Source organism: Octodon degus, unplaced genomic scaffold (genome assembly GCF_000260255.1).
Source record: "Octodon degus isolate 3935 unplaced genomic scaffold, OctDeg1.0 scaffold00289, whole genome shotgun sequence".
In the NCBI taxonomy this organism is placed as follows: Eukaryota; Metazoa; Chordata; class Mammalia; order Rodentia; family Octodontidae; genus Octodon; species Octodon degus.
The window spans coordinates 733,333-758,071 of record NW_004524865.1 but is presented as its reverse complement, the minus strand read 5'-3'; the positions used below and the strand labels follow the sequence as shown (position 1 = coordinate 758,071).

General features: G+C 38.3%; 1 pseudogene; it reads right to left on the bottom strand.

Annotated features, from left to right (window-relative positions):
- Nucleotides 1–20,529: 20,529 nt before the first annotated feature.
- On the bottom strand, nucleotides 20,530–21,875 carry LOC101582295 (annotated as a pseudogene).
- Nucleotides 21,876–24,739: the final 2,864 nt, after the last annotated feature.

The following is a 24,739-nucleotide window of genomic DNA, read 5'->3' as shown; positions in this document are numbered from 1 at the left end:
TTCTCTTCTGGATGTTTAACAGCCAAAGTTTGCAGAATAAGGATAGCAAATATTTTGGCCCTAGCCCTCCAATGTCAAGGAGGACTCAGCATGCAAGAGAACCTATGTTGTGATATCTTGTAACTCAGTGGTGTCCCAAAATTTCTGATCAAGGAGATTATGGGGCCACAGAGGAAAGTGATCAATGATACATAGTGTGCCTAAGGAGAGTCAACTAGAGGGAAAAAATCCTCTCAGGCTTTCACAGAGAGCAAATTGGTCAAGCAAAGGCGATGACTCATCCAGATGGTTGATACTGACAAAAAAGATTTCCAAAGTACTGTACATGGTCTCAGAGTAAATCCTGGGGGGATTTGACTGACCTTGCCAGATATAAAAGCTACATTTTTACTTATATAGGTCTTTCCTTAACTTGGTCTTAAACATCCAGAAGAAAAGTATAATCATTAGGTATAGAAAGTAATTGCATTTTAATATGCTTGAGCTATAAAAGGCTCAAGTCAATAACTTCAGGCATTTGCAAGTTCTGCTGACAACCCACTGCTATTATGGACTATTGGAGTATATTGGGCTATTTTGCTGAATTCAAGCACCTACAATAGTTGAACTAGCCTCAAGTATGAAAAGGCCCTTTAAACACTTCTCCAGATATACTTTCTCTAACAACAACAGAACACCCATCTCTGACAAAACAAAACAAAAAAAGGGGACATGAATAAAGGACTGTTTTGTAGTGAAAAAAATATGTATCTGTATACATAAAATAGGATAGATATACACCTACCTTCTATTAGTTCAATGAGAAGAAAGGTCTACACTAATGTTGTCTAGACAAGATACCATGTTTGCATCTTGTCCTCTAAATAGCTATTACAAAGACAACAATATACGATGCATTAATTATTATAACTGTCCTACTAACCTCTTTTGAAACTGTTTCATTGCTATTTTTTCTTATTAAAATGAATAAAAAATTAAAAAGAAAAAATGAAAATTAACAGAATTTAAAGCATCTGTTGATTATAAATTAATATACGGATACCCAAAACTCGAGATATGACCATTTTTTCCATAATTTTATTGATAAGCAAACAGCAATGAGACAGTTTCAAATCAAATTGCTAGGACAGTTTCAATAATTAACACATTACATACATTCTTCCTAGTGGTTATCTGCTGTACAAGATGCGGACATGATATCTTATTTACAAACACCATTAGAACAAATCACTCTATTCATCAAGAGACTGTAACTATATTTCTATCCTAACTACTTTGAATACACAGATACAAAATGGACATTCATCTGTAGCCCCTTTTTTTGTTAAGTTCCATTATTTGAATATTATAGGTGTGTAAACTCAGCAAAATATTCTAAAAGAGTCAAGTAGTCCATAATAGTATTGGGTCTTCCACTTGACTGGCAATGTCAGAAATTGTTGACCTGAGTCCCCTACAGCTCAACATAGCAGCATGGCTTTATTTCTTATATTTCATTTTTATACTTTTCTGCTGAATGGTTAAGACTAAGGTAAAGCAGGACCTATGCAACAAGAATTGTAGCTTTTGGGTCTGATAAGGTCAGTGAAATCCCCTCAGGATTTAATGACCATTTAATTCATCAAGAAACTTGTTATACTCTTAACATATGATCTTTTTATGTTATTTATCTGCAAACAAATTTTCTTTTCAGGGCAACTAAGCTGGAATTATCTAACTAAAATTTTAAAGCCATTCTTAAAGTATTATAAATAGACTATATTGAAAATAAACTTAAATATTACTATTCTTAATGCTACTTTTTGTTACACCTAATGAAGAATGATGAGGTAGAAGAATTTGATCAGTTTTTCTAGCCTAGACCCTTAAATTAAGTTTGCATTGACCTTTAAATACTGGCGAATTTTTCAGGAATGACAGATCTATGATGCTGAGAACCCATTCTTTAAAGCAAAGACAGAAGAAGGAAAAGGAGGAAGAGGAGGAGGTGGAGGAGAAAGGGGAGGAGCGGGGGGAAGGGAAAAGGGGAGAGGAAGGAGGAGGAATGACACAGCAGCAGTGCACAAACACACCACCAAAACTTGTTTCCAGCTACTATTTCCTGCCAAAGTAAGAAGGGCTACCTGCAGAGAGTGCAGATTGCATTTGGAATGAGAACATACAGGAAGAGTCCAAAATTTTCTGTGGGCAGAGACCAAAACCACCAACCTTGTGCAAAGCACTACAGTCACCCTACTCTCCCAGCTTCAGCATGTCTCCTTCCTTTTCACCACCACGTCTCACCAACACCCAATGTAAAGCAAACCCCCTATTTCCTTTTCCTGCCCCCCAACATCTTCTATCACAAGTGAAAACTTTACAATCAGGCCACGAGAACGCTGCTCATCCCTTGCCCTTTGCTTACTACCATGCGGGTCCCTGTAGTGCAGCATACAACAGAAAGCCAGGTGGTGTCAGGTGATAATTGATGTCCCACCTCCTGTGCCTCCCAAAAGAGACAAGGTGTGTTGTGTGGTTTGTACAGATTGGCACTTTTTGCTGATGGTCATGTGGGAACACAACCCAAAAAAACTTGTAGAATGATACATCCAGAATGATTTCACAGAAAGGCTACTCCTTGCTGCCCTGTGTTGCTACTCCCTAGAACCACCATTCTCAAATTTCTTGGCCATTCCTCTTATGCTGCATTGTTAAATAATATGCCCATTCTGTTTCCTTTTAATTTACCTTTATTTTTGTTCATTTTCCTTCATCATACTGTCATTCTTGTACACATGAGAGAAAAATGTATTCACATACTCAGAGGAAGGCAAAATGATGAGTGATTGTTTTGAAACAAGAGCATTTTCACAACAACCTGTCTGATCCTTGTTTAATATTTCTGCGGAGTTCTGACTCTATTTTTCTCACAAAATATATGATTAATGATCCACAGTGACTGAAGGCATTTTCTTTTATACACATCTATATTCACTTCTACCTCTCCACATCCTCCCAATATATGTTAACCTTTTTAAAAAAAATTATTTATCAGTGTTGACATCATTATGACTATAAATGCTGACCAAATATCTCAAATGACTCTTTAGTCAAGTGTCAATCCACTTCTTACAAACATGAAAAATCTGATGCTTTAGGTCATGGTACCATTCCTTGTAGTAGTCTTGATGCTCCCTGAAAATACCCCAACCTGGTTTTAGAGTTGAGTTACACATCTAGAATGGTATTGCCAGCTGCTGCTGAGGACCATGAATAGCCTGGAGATACATTCAGTATCCTGGAGCATTTCTGTGAAATGGTCTATGGCAACCTGGGCTTGAACTGTGATGGTTAATCTTGATGGTCAACTTGGTTGATTGAGCAAAGCCTAATAGATTAATAAAGCATGATTTTGGGTATGTCTGGGTGGGTTGTGGGGCAAAGTTGAAGGGACTCTACCTAGTCCCTGGTTTCTTTTTCTCTGGCACTGCTCTGCTTCCTGAATATCTTTACTCCACCATCATGGTGATTTTGTATTGGAGTCCATCAACCATTGACTGAAGGTTCTGTGACTCATTGTCCTTCTATGAGTTGATTTACTTACCAGGGTTTTTTCCTCAGTCTTGGAAAAGTAAAAAAGACACAAATTCAGTCACTATTTTCTCTTCACTGTTAGTTAAGTTCATAAAATTCTATGGAAAAAAATCCAAAGCATTCTTCAAACTTCACCTAGAGTGCTTTGGCAGTATGTATATCCCATGATGACTGACCATCAGTAGCTGTGGTTATGGGACTGCTGCTTGGCAGTTCGCTTGAGCAAACCAGTTCTAGAGGGAAGAGAAAATACAAACACCCGGATACTTGTGGCAGTTACTGCATGGAGTGTGGAGGAAACTGGGATTCCTCCTGGGAAGGAGGATACACTATGACAGGAAGGCAAGTAGGTGGCAGGCAGGAGCACTTAGCAGGAGACAAGTGGCTTACAGGTAGATCTGCCCAGGACAGGCAGTAACTGGAGTCACAAGAGGTAATAAGATTTCAGGGGGAAGTTCAGAGGAACAAGAGTCAAGAATGTTAACGGTAAAACTGAACCAAAAATAACACAAACCAAACCTTAAACTGGAGATTTCTGAAGTGTTCTTAGCAGTTCAAAAGACAGATGTCTGATGGGCTCAAATTCTCAGAACTGACAGCTAATTTATAGTTCCTTAGAAGTAAAAGTGAAACATCAGGCCTTGTCAGAAATGTTTTTGGTTTGATAATAATTCCATAACTAACAGTAAATAATAATACCCTGCTGCTATAGGCAGTGTCCACAAGGAAAGTTAAGTAAGATCTGGAGCCTGAATAACACCAATTTATCAATTCTAAAACCCTACAAGACACACACACACACACACACACACACACACGCACGCACGCGCTCACTCACGCACACACACAAACACATTTTGAATGCAAATAGATGAACTGTTTCATCTAATAAATCAAACAGAGAAAGAAAATTAGTGACTTGTCAGAGGACTTGAGATCCACAATTATTTGAGTACGAAGCAGGAGCAGATCTGCAGGCATTTTCTTTTTAACTGAATATCTCTACTAACTTGATCTAGCAGCTTGAAGCAGGTGGGAGACAAACCTTTAACTTTCCTGAGGCTGTAGAAAAATAGTTTTTCCATGAACTGAGGTTGGTGATCAGTATTTGGCTGACACAGTAGCATAATGATAACTTTATAACTGGAAATACCCCACTTGTAGAGCCCGAAGAGCTCCCCACAAGAGGTGGAGATCACGGCACAGTGTAAGGGGATAAGGTATAGGGAAGGGCAGACATGCATAGAACAGGCTCTGGAAGGAACAGGTGGTGCTTCTATTGTCTGATCAATTTTTTATACCTATTTCTTATAATCTGAGCAACTACTCTGAAAAGAATAATATGTAATAAAATAACCATTGTTAATTTCCTATCATCTTGTTTTGAAATTCTATGTATTTTTGGGTTTTTTTTCTATTTAAAATTTAATTTTAAGGCCAGCCAGATAGCTCAGTGGATTAAAGTGCCTGCTTAGGCAGACACAGGACTGGGGTTTGATCCCAGGTGTGCCATGCCGGCCCGGCCCCCGGGGGCGTTCTGAGTCAGTGATTGGACTAGGCCTGGTGTCATGTGCCTGTAATCCCGGCACTTAGAAGGCTGAAAACAGGAGGATCACTATGAGTCTGATCTGTGTAGTGAGACCCGATAGACTCTATACTAAATAGATTAAAAAAAAATTTTAAGCTGTTTGTGATGTAAGGGCCTGCACTAAGCATGGAAAGCATTTGGAGAAAGACACAGTATGAGGGCTCAAGAGATAATGAAGCTATTTGAAGTCATTTATGTTAGGTCATTTCAGCTGCTCTCTGGATATGTGTCTAATTATAACTATAGGCATAGATATCTACATAGATGTACATATGTCGATGAAGTGAAAATATTTATTCATGTGCTGTTTTGCTGTATCCTCATGAAAAATTAAAGGTCTCTCTCCCACCTGCTTCCAGCTGGTAAGAGCATAGATCATTATATAGATCTATTTGTATAGGTTCAGATATCTTCTATAGATGTAGACAGACACAGGTATTTTCTGATATATATATATATATATATATATATATATATATATATATATGCAATAAGATCAAAAGTAGACAAGTAAGATTGCAGCAAGCTAAGTTCCTGAACAGCAAAGGAAGCAATAAAGAGTGAAAAGTAACAATGAAAAGGAGATAGTATTTGCAAATCAGTTAAAATTCAAAGTATTAAAAAGTTCTTACAACACAATAGCAAAGAAAAAAAAAATCCAGTTAAACAACATGCAAAGGACTTGAACAGGAATTTCTTTAAGAAGACTTACAAATGGCCAGCAGGAACAGATACTCAATAGCACTCAAGGAAATGTAAATAAAAACCACAGTACCACTCTATGCCTGCCATTTGGTCATTATCAAATGATACAAAGCACCAGAAGGAGGAGGAAAAACTGGGACACACGGGGTCGGAGGAAATATAAAGGCTGCATCTACTGTGGAAAGCGGTATGGGAATCCCTCAAAAAATTACCATCATGTGAATTATCACATGATCCAGCAATTCCACATCTGGGTATTCATTCAAAATAATTGAAATCAGGAATACCAAAAGATATTTGCATGCCTGTGCTGCCCTCTGTGCAGTTAGAAAAAGCCAAGATGTAGAAACATCCTAAATGCCTGTCTTCCGACAAATGGATAAAGAAAATGTGGTATACACATATGTATTACTCAGCCTTAAAATAGAAAGACTTTGCCATAAATTGCAACATGGTAAACCTGTAGAACACTATGTCAAGTTAAATAAGCCAGGGGCTGGGGAGATAGCTCAGCGGTCTAAGTGTCTGCCTGGCAAGCACAAGGACCCGGGTTTGAACCCTGCTATCGCAAGTTATGCTGGTTTTGGAACACTGGGAGCACCGTGTTGGCCACCTAAACCAGGTGCGATGTGCACGCCTGTATTCCCAGCGATGGGAAGGCTGAGAGAGGAGGATCACTACAAGTCTGAGCTGTGAAGCGAGACCCTGCACCAAATAGATGACTAAAAGATGTTTTTTAAAAAAATTAAATAAGCCAGTAACAGTAGGACTGATACTCCTTGATTCACTTATATGAAGTGTGTAAAGTAATTAAATCCAAATACTAAAAAACTTGGTGTTTTATTTTTGACATTTAAATCCTTAGTGATTTGGAATTGCTTTTTTGCATATGTTTGGGACAATGAATGCAAATTCATCTGTTCCCCTAGTATTTTTTTCTTGGCTTATTCCCCTATTTTTCTTGCCCTATTACTCAAGTAATCCCTTCTTTCTCCATTGACTGGTCATGTTATGTTAGTTACCTGTCACTCTCCACAAATATTTTTTGCTTCTCTTATACCAGTATCAGATGCATCCGTTATTGTAATTTTACACATGTATCAATACCATTCCACTACAAAAGTCCTCTTCCAAAACTGCCCAGGCTATTTCAAGGTATTAATTCACTCACATTCAACTCCAGAAAAATTGTATCGAATTTTAAGAGAAATATTCCATTTCTGTGATATCTTTCTACACCTTTGTGCATACTAAAATGTGTCTGAATGAGCTGGGGAGTGGCTGCTCAGTGGAGGAGCATGTACTTCACACACATAGGGTCTGGGTTGGAGGCCCAGCCCCACAGAGAGGGGGAGGGAGACAATTACTACATAGCCATAATTTTCCTGATAAAGATCATGCTTGCTTTTAGATCGATTTTTTACTTAATGCATTATATTCACTAGTGTCTCATATCTGAATGTTTTTTAAATTTCCCTATAAATCCAACTGTTATAATTTCACCATAGCAGAATTTTTGTGGGGGAAGGGAAGGATCTACAGGTTGTTCAGGGTCTGACTGCTAGATCGGACTCGTAGGGATCCACCTGTTTATAGCTTCCCAAGAGCTGGGATTACAGACACGCGCCACCACGCCCTGTCTCAATTGCTGTCTCAGTGCACCCCGGGGCGGGCCGGCATGGCAAGCCCAGGGATCAAACCCCTGATCATAGCAGAATTGTAATCACCTTTTCAATTTCTTTAATAGCTACAGGAGTATGAGAGTTTATTATTTGTGAGGTCATTTCTAGTACAATGTATTTTTCTAAGAATTTATCCACTTCACTTATGCTTTCAAATTTGTTATTATAGAATTTTGATAATACTATAATAGTATCTCTTTAGTCTCTACTGTATCTATTTACATCTACATGTATCTGTTTATGTCTGCCTTATATAATTTATATGTTTTGCTTTTTCAGGTGGTCATTTTTCACAGAAATTTATCTACTGTTCTTTATTCAATGAATTACTTTTTTATTGTGACCATTTACATTGTGTCTTTGGTTTTATTTTGTTGACTTCACTTGTGTTTTCATGGTCTTTCTTCAATTTACTTTAGGGTTATTCCATCAATTTTTAAACTTCTTAAAATAGACATTTTCCTTGTCAATATTGAAGTTTTTTTTCTTTTTATCAGATTTAAAACTAAACATTTCTCTCAAAGATAATGTGAGAGAACTTTCACTTCGGCTACATCACACAGATCTTTTAAGTATCCTCTTTTCATTGTCATTCAGTAAATTTCCATTGTGGTTTCTGCTTAAACTTCTGAGCTACTTAGAAGTGGGTATTTCAATTTCTAAATATGTGCAGATGTTATCTTTTGCTATTAAACTTTAACTCAATTACATGGTAGTAAAAGTTCTTGTTCTCCGTGGGCCTATTCTTTGAAATTCATTGAGCCTTTCTTTGTTACCTAATATTTGGTCAATTGAAAATGTTTCCTATAAACTGAGGAAAATTATATTTTCTCTCTAATTTTTAGTAATAGAGCTCTGTAGAATTCCATGATATCAAGATTATCAGTTATGTTCTTCAAGCTTTCCATATTCTTTTTGAGTTTTCCCTGTTTGACTTATCAGTAATCAAGGTATGTTTTACAGCCTACTCCTATGATAGCAGATTTGTCGATTTTTTCTGGTAGTTCATCTGCAGCTTTATCTATTTTACTATTATTAATTTTTTTGTGTGTATGAGGGATCAAACTCAGCACCTTGTCCTTACCAAGCAGGCACTTCATGCTGCTGAGTTATCCCTAAGGCCCGCTTTAATCTATTTTGAAAGTATTTAATTAGACATATGCATGCTTTAAATTGCCCTGTCTTGACGAATTGGCTCGTTTCTCATTATTGTGATCTTTTTCATCTGTTTTATCTGAGGATTTTATTCTACATTAATATCAATTGAAAATAACATCAATTTATTTTAGCTACATCTGTTTTTGCATCTTTGAATTTCAACCTTCTAAACAATGTATACTTATCCAGGGCTGCTGGTGCTCACCTATAATCCCAGCACTTGGGAGGCTGAGGCAGGAACACCACTGTGAGTTTGAGACCAGCCTGGGCTAAAAGGTGAGTTAAAGGTGAGCTTGAACTGCATAGTGATGCCCTGTCTCAAAAAGATAAATACATAAATTAATTTTAAAATATAAATCTTCAGAAACACACAGATTTTAAACATTCAGTCTCTCAGGTTTATCTTTCACCATTTATTTATTTATGTTTTCATCTTTTTGAGACAGGGTTTCACTACGCAGTTCACACAAGCCTCGAACTCATAGGGTTTCTCCAGCCTCAGCCTCCTGAGTTCTGGGATTACAGGCATGCTCCACAAAGCCTGGCTCACCATTTACTTCTAATGATAACAGTTTGAATAAATTTTTCATTTCTATTCTTTTAATTTGTCCTTTTTGTTTTATTTTCTGCCTTTCATATTAAAAAAGTGGTGTCCACCATCCCTAATCTAATAACAATATAGCATTGTCCTAGATCCTTTGTTTCTTTCTCAGTGATGCCCACCATATTGATGTATTATCTAGAGTTAATTTTCATCCACTGCCTCATTGAATTAGAATATGCACAAATGAGACTTTTTACATAGCGTAAGTCTGTTACCATAACCTCGCTCAAACTATAGAATATTACAGACCAAGACGTGAAGACCATGGTTGTTTTGCTTTCTTCACAGCAATTGCTCCACCTGTAAGTTATCACTTGTGAGAGTTAACTTAATAGTCACCTTGGCTGGGTTAAGATGCTTATAGAGAGGTGAGTGGCCCTGGGCCAGACTAGCGCTCTGCAGTGCACTGTCCCCTTAGGGTGTGCAAAGCTGAGAGTGCTATTAGGAGGGGAGGCAGCTGCAGGAGACACACTGCATGCTGTGGCTGGGCCGATGAGCCTCTCGCTGGTGCTCTACCCCCGTGCTCCACTCCCCAGCCCTCATGAAACCAATAGCTTCACTCCTCATGGCTCCCACCACAGTGTTCTGGCCTTTGCTGCAGCCAAGATAGACTCAACTCTGCACCCTGAGCCAAACTGAACTTCCTTTTGAAGATATGTGCACCATGTAATTTGTCCCAGCAATGGTATTATGACTTCTACCACTAGTGATTACCATGGACTATCATTGAACTTACAGAAGTGCAATCACTGCATGAGCTTCTTGTGTGTAATTCTGTTTTGAATTTAATGTTTGTGGTACTTATATATGATGTCCTTAAAAATAATTGGAGCTAGGGCCCAGGAGATGGCTCAGTAGAATAAGCACTTGCCTGGGAAGTGCAAGTGCCTGAGTTCAATCTCCGGTTCCACCAAAAAAATAAAAATTAAAAAAGTAATAATAATTGGAGCTTATTATTGAGCAATACTGTATTTCATTGCTTAAATATACCACATTTTTTTCTCATTCTTCTACTGATATGCATTTGGATTGCTTCTAGTTTAGTGTTATGCTTCTATTCTATTAAGTAAATACCTGCTTCTTAAGGAATGACTGAATCTTGTTCACTATCAGATGTATTTACTGTTCTACTCATTGTATGCTTTCTTTCCATTTTATTATCTGTTGCACATAATATTTTCTCCTCTGTTTTTATGTTCTCTTATTTAGCGTTCATTTCTTTAATGTTTTCCTTTGTTCCTTTTCATGACTATCACTGATTTTCAAATTACTGGTTTATCTCTTTCAATGTTTTTCTTAACGTGTCTTTTTTTTCAGCATGTTACATTTTTATTTTTGCAATGAATGCACTCCTAATATGTCACATAATTTTAGCCAGTAAGGCCAACATCCCTGCAAGCATCAGGCAAATACTCTGCTTATCCCTAGGATTCCCAGATGGACCAAGTGAAGGAAGTGGTAGTGAATAAGCCTACAGTCGAGAGTTCTACAAATCAGTCACTCCTTACTACAAAAACATTGCCACCATGCATGATGTCAGATCCCCACCCTTTGATCCCTCAGTGAGAATCCTTAGCAGGAGACACTTGGAAACTGCAGAGCCTCAGCATGAGGGCTGAAATGGGAAGGCACAAAAGCACCCAACAGACCAGGAAAATGATCTCACATTCAGCTCTTCACAAGCATGAGATGCGATTTGGTTGCTTAGAGCATGCTCATGGTCTTTTTTTTTTTTCTTTCTTTTTTTTTTTTTTTTCAGTACCTGGGATTGAACTCAGGACCCTGCACTCACCAGGCAGGTGCTTATTCTACTGACTATCACCTCAGCTCCTAGAGTTTGCTCATGCTTGTACCTACAGCAGACCACAACTGCAGAGGCAATGACTAGGTGAAGGAAGAACAGATCTCCAGAGTCTTTGGTCTTCTCGCTCACATCCTTGCTTACTCTATCCTATAGTTTACATGCTAAGAGGTATAGTTTTCATTATACTGGAACATTCCAGTCCTACACATAACCACCAAGTGGTTTTGCCCCTTAACTCTCTTTCCGAAGAATTTATTTATTTTTACCAGTTTTCTCCCTTCCTTTCTGAGAGTTCTTTTATGTTCTTTCATTACCCTAATTCCTTTCTTACAAGACAGTGTGCTACCTCACCTGAATCCATCTAAATTTTTGACAAGTACTTGATGTTATGACCTCAACACACACTTGTGGTTTTATTGTTTGTAAACTTGTTGGACCATGGAGAACATATTTCATTTGTCTGAAATTTGTGTTTCTCAGCCACAACTCTGATCAGACCAAATAAACTCTTCATTTTTTAATTTGTGCCTCCATTTCTTATACGGATCAATGCATCCTAGGAGTGAATTTTAGAAGACAGAGCAGTAGTCCTGGTATTTCAGTATCCTAGTCAGTACCAGCTCCAGACCCTTGGCCATTTCAGATTTTTCAATCATACACAACTGATTTCATGCTTTGTTCGATCTATCAATTGTGAATTAGACTACATTGAGAGCTTCCCTATTTGTGCCTAAACTCAAACTGACCATGTAAGAGATGTAGTATTTTCATTCATGCCAGACAGAGCTGTGTTTTCAGCTATGGTTAATAAATAAGCATGAAATATTTAATGTGATACAACTACAGACATCATTCTTTCATGCAGAGGCAATAAAAGAAGATTTACCACCAGGTTTTACTAAGTTGAGCTTAAGAAAAGAATGTAAAGGAGTTCCCTTTTGGCACTGGCACTATTCCATGTCAGTCTGTGCAAAAAACAGATAATTGCTTCCTTTATATGAATTCACCTTCTCTGGAAATTTTGCTACCAAGTGTGAACACTAGCAAGTTGCTACTAGAAGGAAGCTGAGAGGTTATCTGTTGGTTTATGCATCCTGGGTGAGGCTAGCTGGCCTTTGTTTTTCCTACCCTGCTGAAATGATGGTTTATATAATTTTCAGAATTCACTGATCAATTTTCAAGAAGCAGACATTGCACTCTACTTCTAAAAAGAATATTGTGATGAAGAGTCCCAGCACACAATGTACCCTGAACCTCATCTGATTTCCTTGTCTTGTTAGCATTGGTTGCATTTTCAAGTCATATCTAAAACATTATTTATTTTCTTTTTATATAGAACTAAAAAAATTCTAAAACCTCAATGTTTTAACCAGAACTTTTTGCTTTCTTTCTTTCTTTCTTTCTTTCTTTTTTTTTTTTTTAGGTCATGATAGAAAAATCTATTCTAAGTCTATAAAAGAAACAATTACGACTCTATGGTTTGATGAAGTCTATCTAATATTTAACTTATACTGAAAATTCTGTAGCTTTTACTGATAAGATATTTTAATATTTATTCAAATAAATATAAATTATGCATCTTCTTTATTCAGGGCATTTTGAGAACAAGGAAGTTCTCAACTCAATCAGTGTACGGGAAAATGTCCCTTCCCCAGCCAGTATACTTCAGTTTCTTGGTTGCCCAGGTAATAGTTCCTGTTTCAGTGCCAGTAGCTTCTGTCTCTTAGAAATTGCTGGTCACTGTGATTTGCACTGTACAAACCAACCCCCAGTGGACAGGCCATTCTGCCTCTGTACTTCCTGCTTGCTTATCCCATCTAAGCCCTAGACCACAAAAGATCAGGGCCTGATAGTCTGTGAATGACCTTGATCAGTGCCCATTGACATAAATAAATCTGCCTCTAACTCCTGGGTATCGTTTTGATGTCCCTGCTTGCCACTACAAAAGGTCAGGTCCGTATGGAGGTGGTGGGAAAAATGACTGTACGCAAACCAGCATAATGCAAGAGCAAACAAAGGGCTAAGTGGTACAAAGTGTTTTAAAAATAACTTAAATGCTTGCAGAAACTTAGACAGTGCAGAATTTCCTCTCAGCTGGGGAATCTGACAGAGCTTTGTGGGAAAGGTTATGTTTCATTTGGCCTTTTACAATAGGTAGAAATGGAAATATGAGGTGGGTGGAATACTGGGAAAAGGAAATTGAATTAAATCTCAGAGGTCAGAGAAGAGAAGGCCTGAGTAAGCAAGCCAGAGAAACTGAAGAGGTCATTAGGGTGAAAGATGAATTAAGAATAACTTCTGAGTAAGTACACATATTCTCAGACAATCTTTGTTTTAATAACAGGGAACTATGGAGGAACAACTAGAAAAACAAGTTTAAAGTTTGAAGAAGTCTCAAACCCTCACAGAAAAATTGAGTCTCCATAGAACAGATTTGCTATGATTAAATGATTGTCTCTCTCTCTCTCTTTTTTTTTTTTTTTTTTTTTTTTTTTTTTTTTTGTGGTACTGGGGATTGAACTCAGGGCCTTGCACTTGCCAGGCAGGTGCTTATTCTACTGAGCTGTCTCCCTGGCTCCAATTGTCTCCATTTTGAACTGTCCAACAAAACATAGGGCCCAAACCCAGAGCACATGAACATTATCTGTGAGTGTGTTGGGGGTGTAATGTTAGTGGGGCACCTTCGAGGCCCTTCTCTGGCTCCATGAGCTTCATGATTACTAAGCTTTGGCTGTATGTATTCCTAAATCATTTATACTACTTAGACATTACTGCAACTCTAAAAGTTGCTAAAATAATACTGATAGATATTTTAAAAAATGCTTCTTTAAGAACAAGCTGAATGATTTGCAAAGAATTGGCAACAAGGGTGGATCTATGTGAAGAGTTAAGTATAAAAGAAAGTAAAAGATTCTACATATCTGGAAAAATTCTTATAGAAAATGGGAAAAAAGAAAATAACCTTTAATAAGTCAGCTTGGATTGTTTAATAAGTGAATTAGTGCTTTTAGAAAAAGAACATAAAAATAAAAAACATTAAAAATGATACAGAATTTCAAAACAAGATGATAGGAAAAAAATGACAGGAAATCAACAAGGGTTATTATAGTGCATATTGTTATCTTCAAAGTAGTTGTTCAGATTATCAAATATAGGCACACAAAGTTGATTAAAAAATAAGGATTAACTGTCCTTTCTATAAACCAACAAACACTAGTATAATTATCTTAACTATCTTGTGTGTGTGTGTATATATATTTATATATAAACATATCTTTTTTTCTCTGTCCTTTTTTCTCATTTACCTCATCCAAGTTGTTCTTTCCTTTTGAGCAGTTTCTTTCCCTTTCAGAATACATACTGTACCTTCCTGATTTTACTTATATTTGCCGTTTCTTACACTAAGGAGACAATACAATGTCTACACATAGGAGTCTGATTTACTTCACTTATGAATGTGGTCTCTAATTGAACCTATTCATCTATAAAGGCCTCATGTTTATCTTTTTTGATAGTTGAGTAATGCTCTACTGTATAAAAATGCCACATCTTTTTTATCTATCCTCAGTTGGTGGGCATTTGGTTTCAAGATTTAGCCATAACAAATTGTGCTGCTATAAATATAGGTGAACATATATTGTTATAGTATGATGTTTTCTGTTCTCTTTGAAAAATAACCAGAACATGAATAGCTAAGGTGAATGGGACCTGTAATTCTAGTTTTTTAAGGAATCGTCACACGGATTTCCACAGCTGTTGTATCCATCTACACTCTCACCAATAGTGGAGAAGGGTTCTTCTCCCCACAGTCCATCCAACATTTGTCATTGGATGTTATTTTGATGATACCCATTCTTTCTGGGCTAACATGGAGCCTCAGGACTGTTTTAATTTGCATTTTGTAAATGACCAATGATGTTGAATATTTTTCATATATTTATTTGACATTTATGTTTCTTCATCGAGAAGTGAGTATTAATGTCAGATGCCCATTTTTGGATTGGGTCTTTGAATTTGAGGAAAGGGTCTGATTTTTTTTTTTTAATTTTTGTTTTGTTTTGTTTTTTTCCTGCACAATCAGGGATTGAACTCAGACTCTTGTGCTTGCAAGTGCTTATTCTACTGAGCCATCTCCCCAGCCCCAGAGCCATCTCCCCAGCCCCAGAGCCATCTCCCCAGCCCCTAAAATTCTTTATATTATCTAGATAAAAGTCATTTGTCTGAGGGACAGTTGGATGAATATTTTTCCCAGTTTGTGGGTTTTCTTTTTACTGTGTTGGTGATTTCTTTTAATGTGCAAAAGAAGCTTTTTAATAAGATGACATCACAATTGATTCTTTCAAGTTTGTTCTGCAGTTTTGTTCATGAAGTCTCTTACTAAACCTATATTTTCAAGATTTCTATCTGCCTTCTCTTGCAGTACAGTGTTTTTGTTTTCATATTTAGATCTTTGATACATTTTAACTTTAGGTTAGTGCATGGTGATAGACATGGGTCTAATTTTAGCCTTTGGCATGTGGAAAGCCAGTTTTTCCAGCACCATTTAATAAGGAGGCTATCTTTTTTCTAAAGAATATATTTGGCCCCTTGTTCAAAAATAAGGTGGTTGAATGTTTGTAGTTGTGTCTGTATCTTCTAATCTGCCCCACTGATCCTTGATTTTTACTTTTTGCCAGTAGTATACTGATTTTATCACGATAGCTTTGTAGTATAATTCCAAGTTGATCGTGATGCTTTAGGCCTTTCCTTTGTTGCCCAGGATTGCTTTTCCTAATCTAGATCTCTTCCAGTTCCAGATGGATTCTAAGAATGTTTTGTCTAGATCTGTGAGTTATGATGGGGATTGCATGGAATCTGTAAAACAGTTTTGGGGGTATGGTCATTTTCCCAATGTTGGTTCCTTCTATCCATGAACAAGGAATATCTCTCTATTTTCTGAAATGTTCTTCAATCTCTTTTGTCTGAGTACTATAATTTTCATTGTAGAGATGTCCTTCTTCCTTTGTTAAATTGATTTCTAAGTATTTCATTGCTTTTGGGTGCTACTATAAAAGGTGTGCTCTCTCTCTCTCTCTCTCTCTCTCTCTCTCTCTCTCTCTCTCTCTCTCTCTCTCTGTTATAGCTTGTGTTCAGGAATGTTATTAATTTTTGAGTGTTGACTTTGTTTCCAGCTATACTACTGAATTTGCTTATTAAAGCTACAAATCTCATGAGGTTTTTGGAGTCTTTGATATAAAGTATCATGTTATCTGAAAATAATGAAAATTTAACTATTTCTTTTCCTGTCCTTATTCCTTTTATTTCTCTCTCTTGTCTAATTGCCCTGGCTAAATTTCCAAAACTATAATGAATAAGAGTGGAGACAGTGGCCTTGTCTAGCTCCTGTTTTTAAAGTGAAAGCTCTCAGTTTTTTCCACTTAGTGTGAGGTAGGCTGTTAGTCATGCATGGCTTTCATCAGGTTGAGGTTAAGACCATCTATTCCAATTTTCTGTAGATTATAGAGCATCTCAGAAAATGGAAAGATATTCTGATTTTATCATGAATGGATATTGAACTTTGTCAAAAGCTTTTACTGCATCTATTGAGAAGATCATGTGCTTTTTGCCTTTGGCTCTATTGATATGGTGTATTACATTTATTGATTTGCATATGTTGAGCCATCCCTGCATTCCTGGGATGATTTCCACTGGATCGTGATGTGTAATCTTCTTGATGATTTTCTGTATTCTGTTTGCTAGTATCTTACTGAGGATTTTTACATCTATGTTTATTAGGGAAATTGGCCTACAGTTCTCTTTTTTTGGCTGGGTTTTTCTCCAGTTTTGGTATCAGAGTAATACTTTCCTCCAGGAATGAGTTGGGAGAATTAAATTTAAACTCTTTAAATTTCATTAAAGAGTTTGGTAAGCACTGGTACTAAATCTGCTCTAAATTTCTTGTAGAATTCAGCTGTGAATTCATCAGGACCTGGGGTTCTCTTTGTTGATAAGTTTTTAATTGTTTTCAGTTTTATTGACTGAAATTGGGTTATTCAGGATTTTTGTAGTTTCTTGTTTAGCTTTGGTACTTCATATGTTTGTAGGAATCTGTCCATTTATACTGGTTGCTACATTGTGTCAACTTAAGACGTTTAGAAGTTTAAGTCACTCAGCAGAGAGCCAGGGTTCTTATTTTATAAACATCCTCATCCTATGCAAGAGGAGGGCATGGATGCTGTATAGTTCTACACCCCTCCCAAGGGGATGGAGGTCCCTCCCTAGAATGACTAAGTACTTAAGGATATATAAAGGGGATCGAGGAAGGATGGAAGGCACTACTTCCTCAGAGGAACTTCAGTCTTCGCTGACAGTGTAGAAGGGACAGAGGCTTATTAGAAGCCACAGCTACATCTCTTCCCTCTATAATATTCTTCATGATTTGCTGTATTCTGTTTGGTAGTATCTTACTGAGAATTTTTACATCTATATTCATTAGGGAGATTGGCCTATCGTTCTCTTTTTCAGTTGCGTCTTTCTCTGGTTTTGGTATCAGAGTAATACCAGGCATGAGTTTGAGAGAATTGCTTCCCTTTAAATTTCATTAAAGAGTTTTGTAAGCATTGGCACTAAATCTTCTCTAAATTTCTTATAGAATTCAGTGATGAATTCATCAGGACCTCGAGTTTTCTTTGTTGGTAAGTTTTTAATTATGTTTTCAATTTTAGTGACTGATATTGAGTTAGTCAGGATTATATATAATCCTGATTATATTTTTATCTTCTTGTTCAGCTTTGGTACTTCATGTGCTTCTAGGGATCTGTCCATTTATTCTGTGTTTTCCATTGTAGCAGAGTAAAGATTTTTGAAGTACGTATTAATGAACTTAAGTGCATTTTTTGTTCCACTTCCAAAAACTGAAGGAGACTTCAGCCCTAAATCTAAAGCCTGGAGAATGAACACACATTTACAAATCTGAAACAAAACTCTAAAGACAAGTTTTTAAACTTTTATAACTTTTTTTGCAGTGAATCAAGAAATTTTAAGGTGCTGCCCATGAGCATGCTGGAGTATGCTCTGACTCATTACTGTCTTCTGAATCTCGTTCCTCCAAGTTCAGCCACACTGCTGACAATACCATTTCATGGGGATAAACTTCACACAGATACTGGAGAAAGTTAATCACACTGAAAAGTCATCCTTCATTCTCTGGATTCAACTAGAACTAAGTACAAGGTAAATGCAGATTGCATAAACACAATAAGCATCTAATCCTTATATTTATTTGGAAGTAAAAGACTTTTATTCCTAACAATATCAGTATTGAATCAAAACGGATCATTGACCCATGTGGCATTTTTTTGTTTCCAAACCAAGCATGGAATCCTCCTCTCTGCTTGCAGAGGCCTGTGTTACAGGATGTGACAATGTGCAGGGGTTGGGATGGGGATCATTAGAAGACCTACCATCCCTTGCAGGTGAGAGTGACTGTATAGTGCATTCTATGCAAGAAAATGTGAGTATAATTTGCTGAACTGATCTTTTTGGAAGTCTCCCAAAAAAGATTAGCAGACAGTGGGGGAAGCCCTGTTCTACTCCCTCTCCTTTCTGATGTTCATGACTTGACCTGTTAAAGCAAGTGTTTAAAGAAGAGAAAGTAAGCATGTGAATCCTCAATGACACTGTTGGCTCTGAACTGAACACATGAGTTTCTAGGATGTGGAAAACAATAACAGAAAAAAAGAAGAACAAACTCCTTTGTTGAAACCATAATTATTTTTGATCTTTGTATCTATAAAAACATGGCTTTTCTTAACAGACATATCTTTAAACCAGATGTTAAAAGTTACACTGGTGTATTCATCACTTTTCCATCCCTGGGATAAAATACTCAAAACCCAGAACTTAAAGGAAGATAGGCTTATATGGGTTCAATCCATTGTTGGCTGATGCTAAGGTCAAAAAGGCATAGTAGAAGAACACATCAGAAGAAAATTTCTAAAACAATAACAGCAAAACAGCAGAGACACAGAGGGGAGGACCATGCTAGTACACCCTTCCCGGTCATCTCCAGTGACCAGCCTCTAACCAGCCCCACATCCTAACAGCAGTCAGCTGTGAACTCACCACTGGGCACCTCCATGATGTAATCACCTTCCAAACATGTGTGACTACTGGCGACATTTTAGATCTCAACATGACATGCAAGGGGCCCATGTCCATCTCACTATGTAAAATACATTTAGTCCATTTCTAAGAGTCACCAAAAGTCTTAATTTCATCATTGCCAAAAAATCCAGAGCCCCTCTGTAAAGATAAAAGTAAAATATTTCTACTATATAGTGGCACAGGATAAATATTCCCATTTGAAAATGGAGGGTATAAAATGAATTAAAGCAAGACTGACATCCAATAGGAGAAGCATGAAACCTGGTACCCCAGCAGGTCATGCTGAGAGTTAGCTCCAAAGAGCCTGACCTGCTCTGACTTTGTGGCCCTGCTAGTCACAGACCGCAGGAACTCTAGCAGACTGGCTCTGTTCAGTGTCTGCTGCCTGCCTTGGAAAACACTCTATAATCTGGCATCTCATTTCCTGGGCTTTCCATTATACCTTTAGCTTCATTCTTATTGCTTTAAGCACTACTCATTCATACACTCCTGGTAGGGACTGTGACCCTGTCTGGGTTTTCTAGCCTTCTGAAATTGGGGTGAAGCCTCCTTGACCCAGTAACTCCTGCATTCTCTGTATCTGAAAAAAAAAAAAAAAAAAAAAAAAAAAAAAAAAAAACAGCACCACATAGATGACACCAAGGTCTGCCACCAGTTTTCTCAGTAGCCTGGCCATCTTGGAGCACAGCTACATAGGCCTCTGAGGGCCTGAATGCCTGAACTCAGGGAATCACTTCCTAAGGCAGTCCAGAATAAACAAGGGACCTTGACAATTTCTTCAGAAGGCAAGTTCTTTCAAAGAAGTTTACCTTTTAGTGCCTGCTTAGGCAGGTGCAGGGACCAGGATTTGATCCCTGGTGTGTTGTGCCAGCAACGGGGCCATTGAGATGGCAGAAGAGACTGGGCATGGTAGTGCATACCTGTAAGCCCAGTGCTTGAGAGGCTAAAAACAGGAGGATCACTGCAAGTCCAATCTGTGTAGTGAGACCCTATAGATCTGAACTAAATACATAAAAAAAAAAAGTTTACCTTTTATACCCTTGAGTTTGTGATGGGTGGGGTCATATTTCCTGAGTTACCCTCCAGGACTCTTTTCTACCTCCTGATAGTACTTCTTTTTATTGCTATCTTTCCCACCGCCATACTTTCTTTTACCTTGATTATATAGGGACTTTCATTTCTTCATGGCAAAATTATGAATATTTTTTTCCTGTGACCTCTGAATTTTTATTTGCTTGCTATTTCCCAAAGGCACCCCACTCCTATTGCCTCAGTGTCTCAACACTTTAGTGTCATTGGTCTCAAACACTAATTTTCCATCCAAAATTTTGCAGGTGGTGGTTTTCTGGATGGTTTGTACCAAGGCACTGCTGCTGTCCAGGGCACTGCCAAGATTAAAATCCTCCCCATCTTCCAGCAGGCGGTGGTACATGGTGATCTCAGCCTCCACCTTGACCTTGATGTTCAGCAGGGCCTCATACTCCTGGGCCTCGTGCTGCCCCTCTGTACGAGTCTGTGCCAGCTCACACTCCAGGTGCAGCAGGACACCATTGAGTTGCTCCATCTGCATAGCATAGCGGACCTGCAGGTCTCTCAGGCTGATCTCCAGGCCAATCTTCAGATTTCTCAGATTCCAGGTCAGTCCTCAAGGACTGTGCCGTATGCTTCAGCTCTGTGAATGTCGTCTCAGCAGCTCCAACCTCGGCAGACTGCGAGGTGACTACTGTGGTGCTCTCCTCAGTCTGCTGGGACCAGTACTTGTACAGCTCTTCTCCGTTCTGAGCCAGTGCATCATACTGGGCCCTGACGTCCACCATGATCTTGCCGACATCCTGAGATTTGGGCACATCCATCTTCACAGTCAATCCAGAGCTAGCATTCTGGGCTTGAAGGCCTCTGACTTCCTCTTCATGGTTCTTCATGAATATCAGCTTCTCCTTCAGAGTCTTGATTTCCATCTCCAGCTGCAGCCGAGTGATCTTGGTGCCATCAATGACAATGCAAAGCCCATGGCTGTCATTCTCCAGACTGATAGATGGCTAGCTCCATCTCATACTTGCCTCTAAAGTCATCAGAAGCAAGGCGAGCATTGTCAATCTGCAGGACGATGCAGGTGTTGACCACAGAATTCACGAAGATGTGAGCCTTCAGCTCCTTGACAGTGTTGAAGTAATGGCCCCAGTCTCTCACCTGGGACCCCTTCTTCTCCAGGTGCTCCCGGATCTTGCTTTCCAGCCTCTGATTTTCCATCTCCAGACTCCTCACTCTCTCCAGGTAGGAGGCTGGGCGGCTGTTCAGGTCCTGCATGGTCTTCTTCCCAGTCTGGATGCTGCCCATGCCAACCAGACCTCCGGCCACACCCTCAGCCAGCCCACAAAGGCCATGTCACCTGGTAGGATGGTGGAGCGAGACATGGAGACCTGGGAGCCCGAACCCCAGCGCGGGCATAGATGCTGGCAGCGCTGCTGGCCTGCCCGAGTCGTTGGCTGGAGGCCGGACCAAGCCCAGGAACCGGTAGTCGGTGGAGAAGGTGGTAGAGCAGGTGGTGACACTCACGCTGCCCACGAAGGAAAGCGAGAGACCAGGACTCAAGATTGGGACACAGAGGATGGCCATCTCCTATGAACATTTTTTTTTAATTTCGTTTTTGTTTGAGCTCCTGATTCTCACTACAGATCTTGATTCTTCACAATCCAATCTTCATGAACACGACCAGAAAGCAAAAATAGTAAGTTCTATTTATAACCTCTTTCTTTCTATGGTAAGTTAAAGGATGAATGTTCAAATAAAGTTTTTAAAAAATTTTTTCAGCATGTACACAGAACTGTAAGCAATCTTCTACCAGAACACTGAATATTACTGCCCAAAGCCAAGAGGGAACCAGATAAGCCTAAGGCACAACCATAGGCAGTGGGGGCTGGGGGAAACCACACACACACAGGCAAAAATGCTTTTGTAAAGGAAGAAATGCATGAAAAAAGTATTTTCCTTAGAGTCTATTTTAAAATGCATATTTTGGGTTTTAAGTGAAATTATTGAATGTTAAAATAGGACATTATATAAAAAGATTGTTCTGAAAAGCAAAGGTTTTTTTTTTTTTTTCTAAAACAGTTTTTAGACACAAGGAACAAACAAAATTCAATATAAATGTTGGGAATATGTAAAATAGGGTCATGTAAAATATGTAAAATAGATCTCCATGTGTGTGCTGTTGCCAAACCTCAGAATCACTGGGGTCCTGGCATAGTCTTTTGTACATTCTGATCCTCAAGGCCCAGCAGCTTTTCACTCAGTTCCACATGATTTATTGCTTGAGTTGTCTAAGAAATTATGTGTAAGGAATCATTTTTAACACAGGAAAAATGAATGGTAAGTTGCCCCAACTAAGTATCCTTGGTAAACAGAAAAAAAACAGCATTTTATCATCCATTTCCCTTACTCTTTGGATCACAGTAAGTTAACAGCAGTTAGAAGGAAGAAATGCTTCTCACACAGACACATTCTTGAAGCTCAGATTTTTCTTTTCTCTGGTAAAGTTTTAATTTTCTGAATTTTCCATTTTTTCTAGTCAAATAGAGAAAGTAATATTCACCAGCTAAAATTCAGTGAGAACAACTTGATAAGTAGAAAAATAAAATGTGCCAGATCATCTGAGCATATCCAATGCTTGCACATGGTGCCCTGACCATTCATTTCAGCACTGTGGGCTTCCTGTCAGAATGCTGGAACCCTAGTTTTAACAGCACAGCACACCCCTCTTCAATAAAGGACAGGAGGTTTGCACAGTCAGATTTAAATGTTTTAAATACAGATATGACTTGGAGGGCACTGTATATTAATCTTTGGTAACATCTAAGGGACAACCAATTATGCACAGATACTGTGCTAAGCACTTAGTCCTCTCAACAGTTTTACAGAGTAGGTGTCCTTGTCTCCATTTAGGGCTGAGGAGCCTGCTCTAGGTTTTCCAGAGGATACAATGGCGCTCCACTGGACTCCGGAACACTTTACTCTTTCTTAACCACTATCTCATGCTCCCGCATTTACTAAGGCAACTCTAAGCTGCACTGGTTATGGCCAAAGCAGAGATGCTAATCATTGGAGATACTAATGGTGCTTACGCACCATTCTGCAAATGTGATCCAGAAGTTGATTCGGAAATCTAGTCACTACAGGAACAGGGGAAAACTTGCAGCCACAACACTTAATCATAGAAAGTTACTTAAATGGGCTCATTTATCACCACAAAGGGAAATTGGTAAATTGGAGTAAAACAGGCCAATTTCTATTTTTCACTCCATTCTTTTCATAATACTATAGAAAAGTATAACCAGCTTTTTCTCAAATAAGGCAACACGCCTACCCTAACCCTGGACAATGGGTTACCACTATCCCCATGGCACTACTGTGACTCCTGGTGTGTGGGGGGACATTACAGTTCTTCCTTACACCAAGGAGATTGCGAGGCATCCAAATACAATGACAAATATTTCAGCAGGGGCTCAGGGGTGGGGGAAGTATAACTTGACAGCTAAGAAGTCAGCCTTATTAACTCCTCTGTTCTAATCTCAACTATTCACCAGCATAGACAATGAACAAATTACAACTGTGAATTTCCATTTATTCATTTTTACCTAAAGGATAAAAGTATGTTGGAAAAAATAGATTAAATAATAAAAGTTCTGAGAATAGTGCCTAGGACAGAAAAAACTTCCTCGAAGTTATACATCAGTGGGAAATTACAAAGAAATACCAAAAAAGAATGGAATATAATAAACCAGGAGAAAAGAGCAAGATGATTAGTATGATTACTGCTCTTAGAATTGGTAAGTTTTCTATAATGGCTGGTATGTCCCTAGCTTCAGATTAATCTGGGCTGCTCTGAAATTTCTGGGCTCCCTAGCTAATTTTTCAGATCTTCAATCAACAGTTCTCAGCTGGGAGTGAAGGTGCATGCCTGTAATTTCAGCACATGAGAGGCAGAGACAGGATTGCTGAGTTCCAGGCCAACCAGGGTAACATAGTGACTTCTAGGCACCAAGGCTTCATAGTGAGACCCTCTCAAAAACAAAAATAAAACAGCCAACAATTCTCAGGCACAACAAAAATTGGCTATTTCAATTTCAATATGTAACACATATTTTGATCTCATACTTCCAGCTTAGATAAGACCAAATGGCTATTTTATTGCTAGTTTATTAATAGAACCTAACATAAAATGTGCTTTTTTCTTGTGAACTATAATCATTACAATTTTCTAAAGAATTTCCCTAAGTGAGTGAATGTATGTATATATATTTCGCCTGCTGTTCTAGCAGCATGGTTGTGATACATAATCACTACCTTTGTTTTGGGGGATTAGTACATATAAGACCCATCTTCATTCCTTTGCCTTCCTCTTTTCTCTTGTCTAGTCTCGTCCCATTCCTGATTCCTTTTCTCATCTCCACAGATCTCCATTTCCTTTTATTTATAAATTT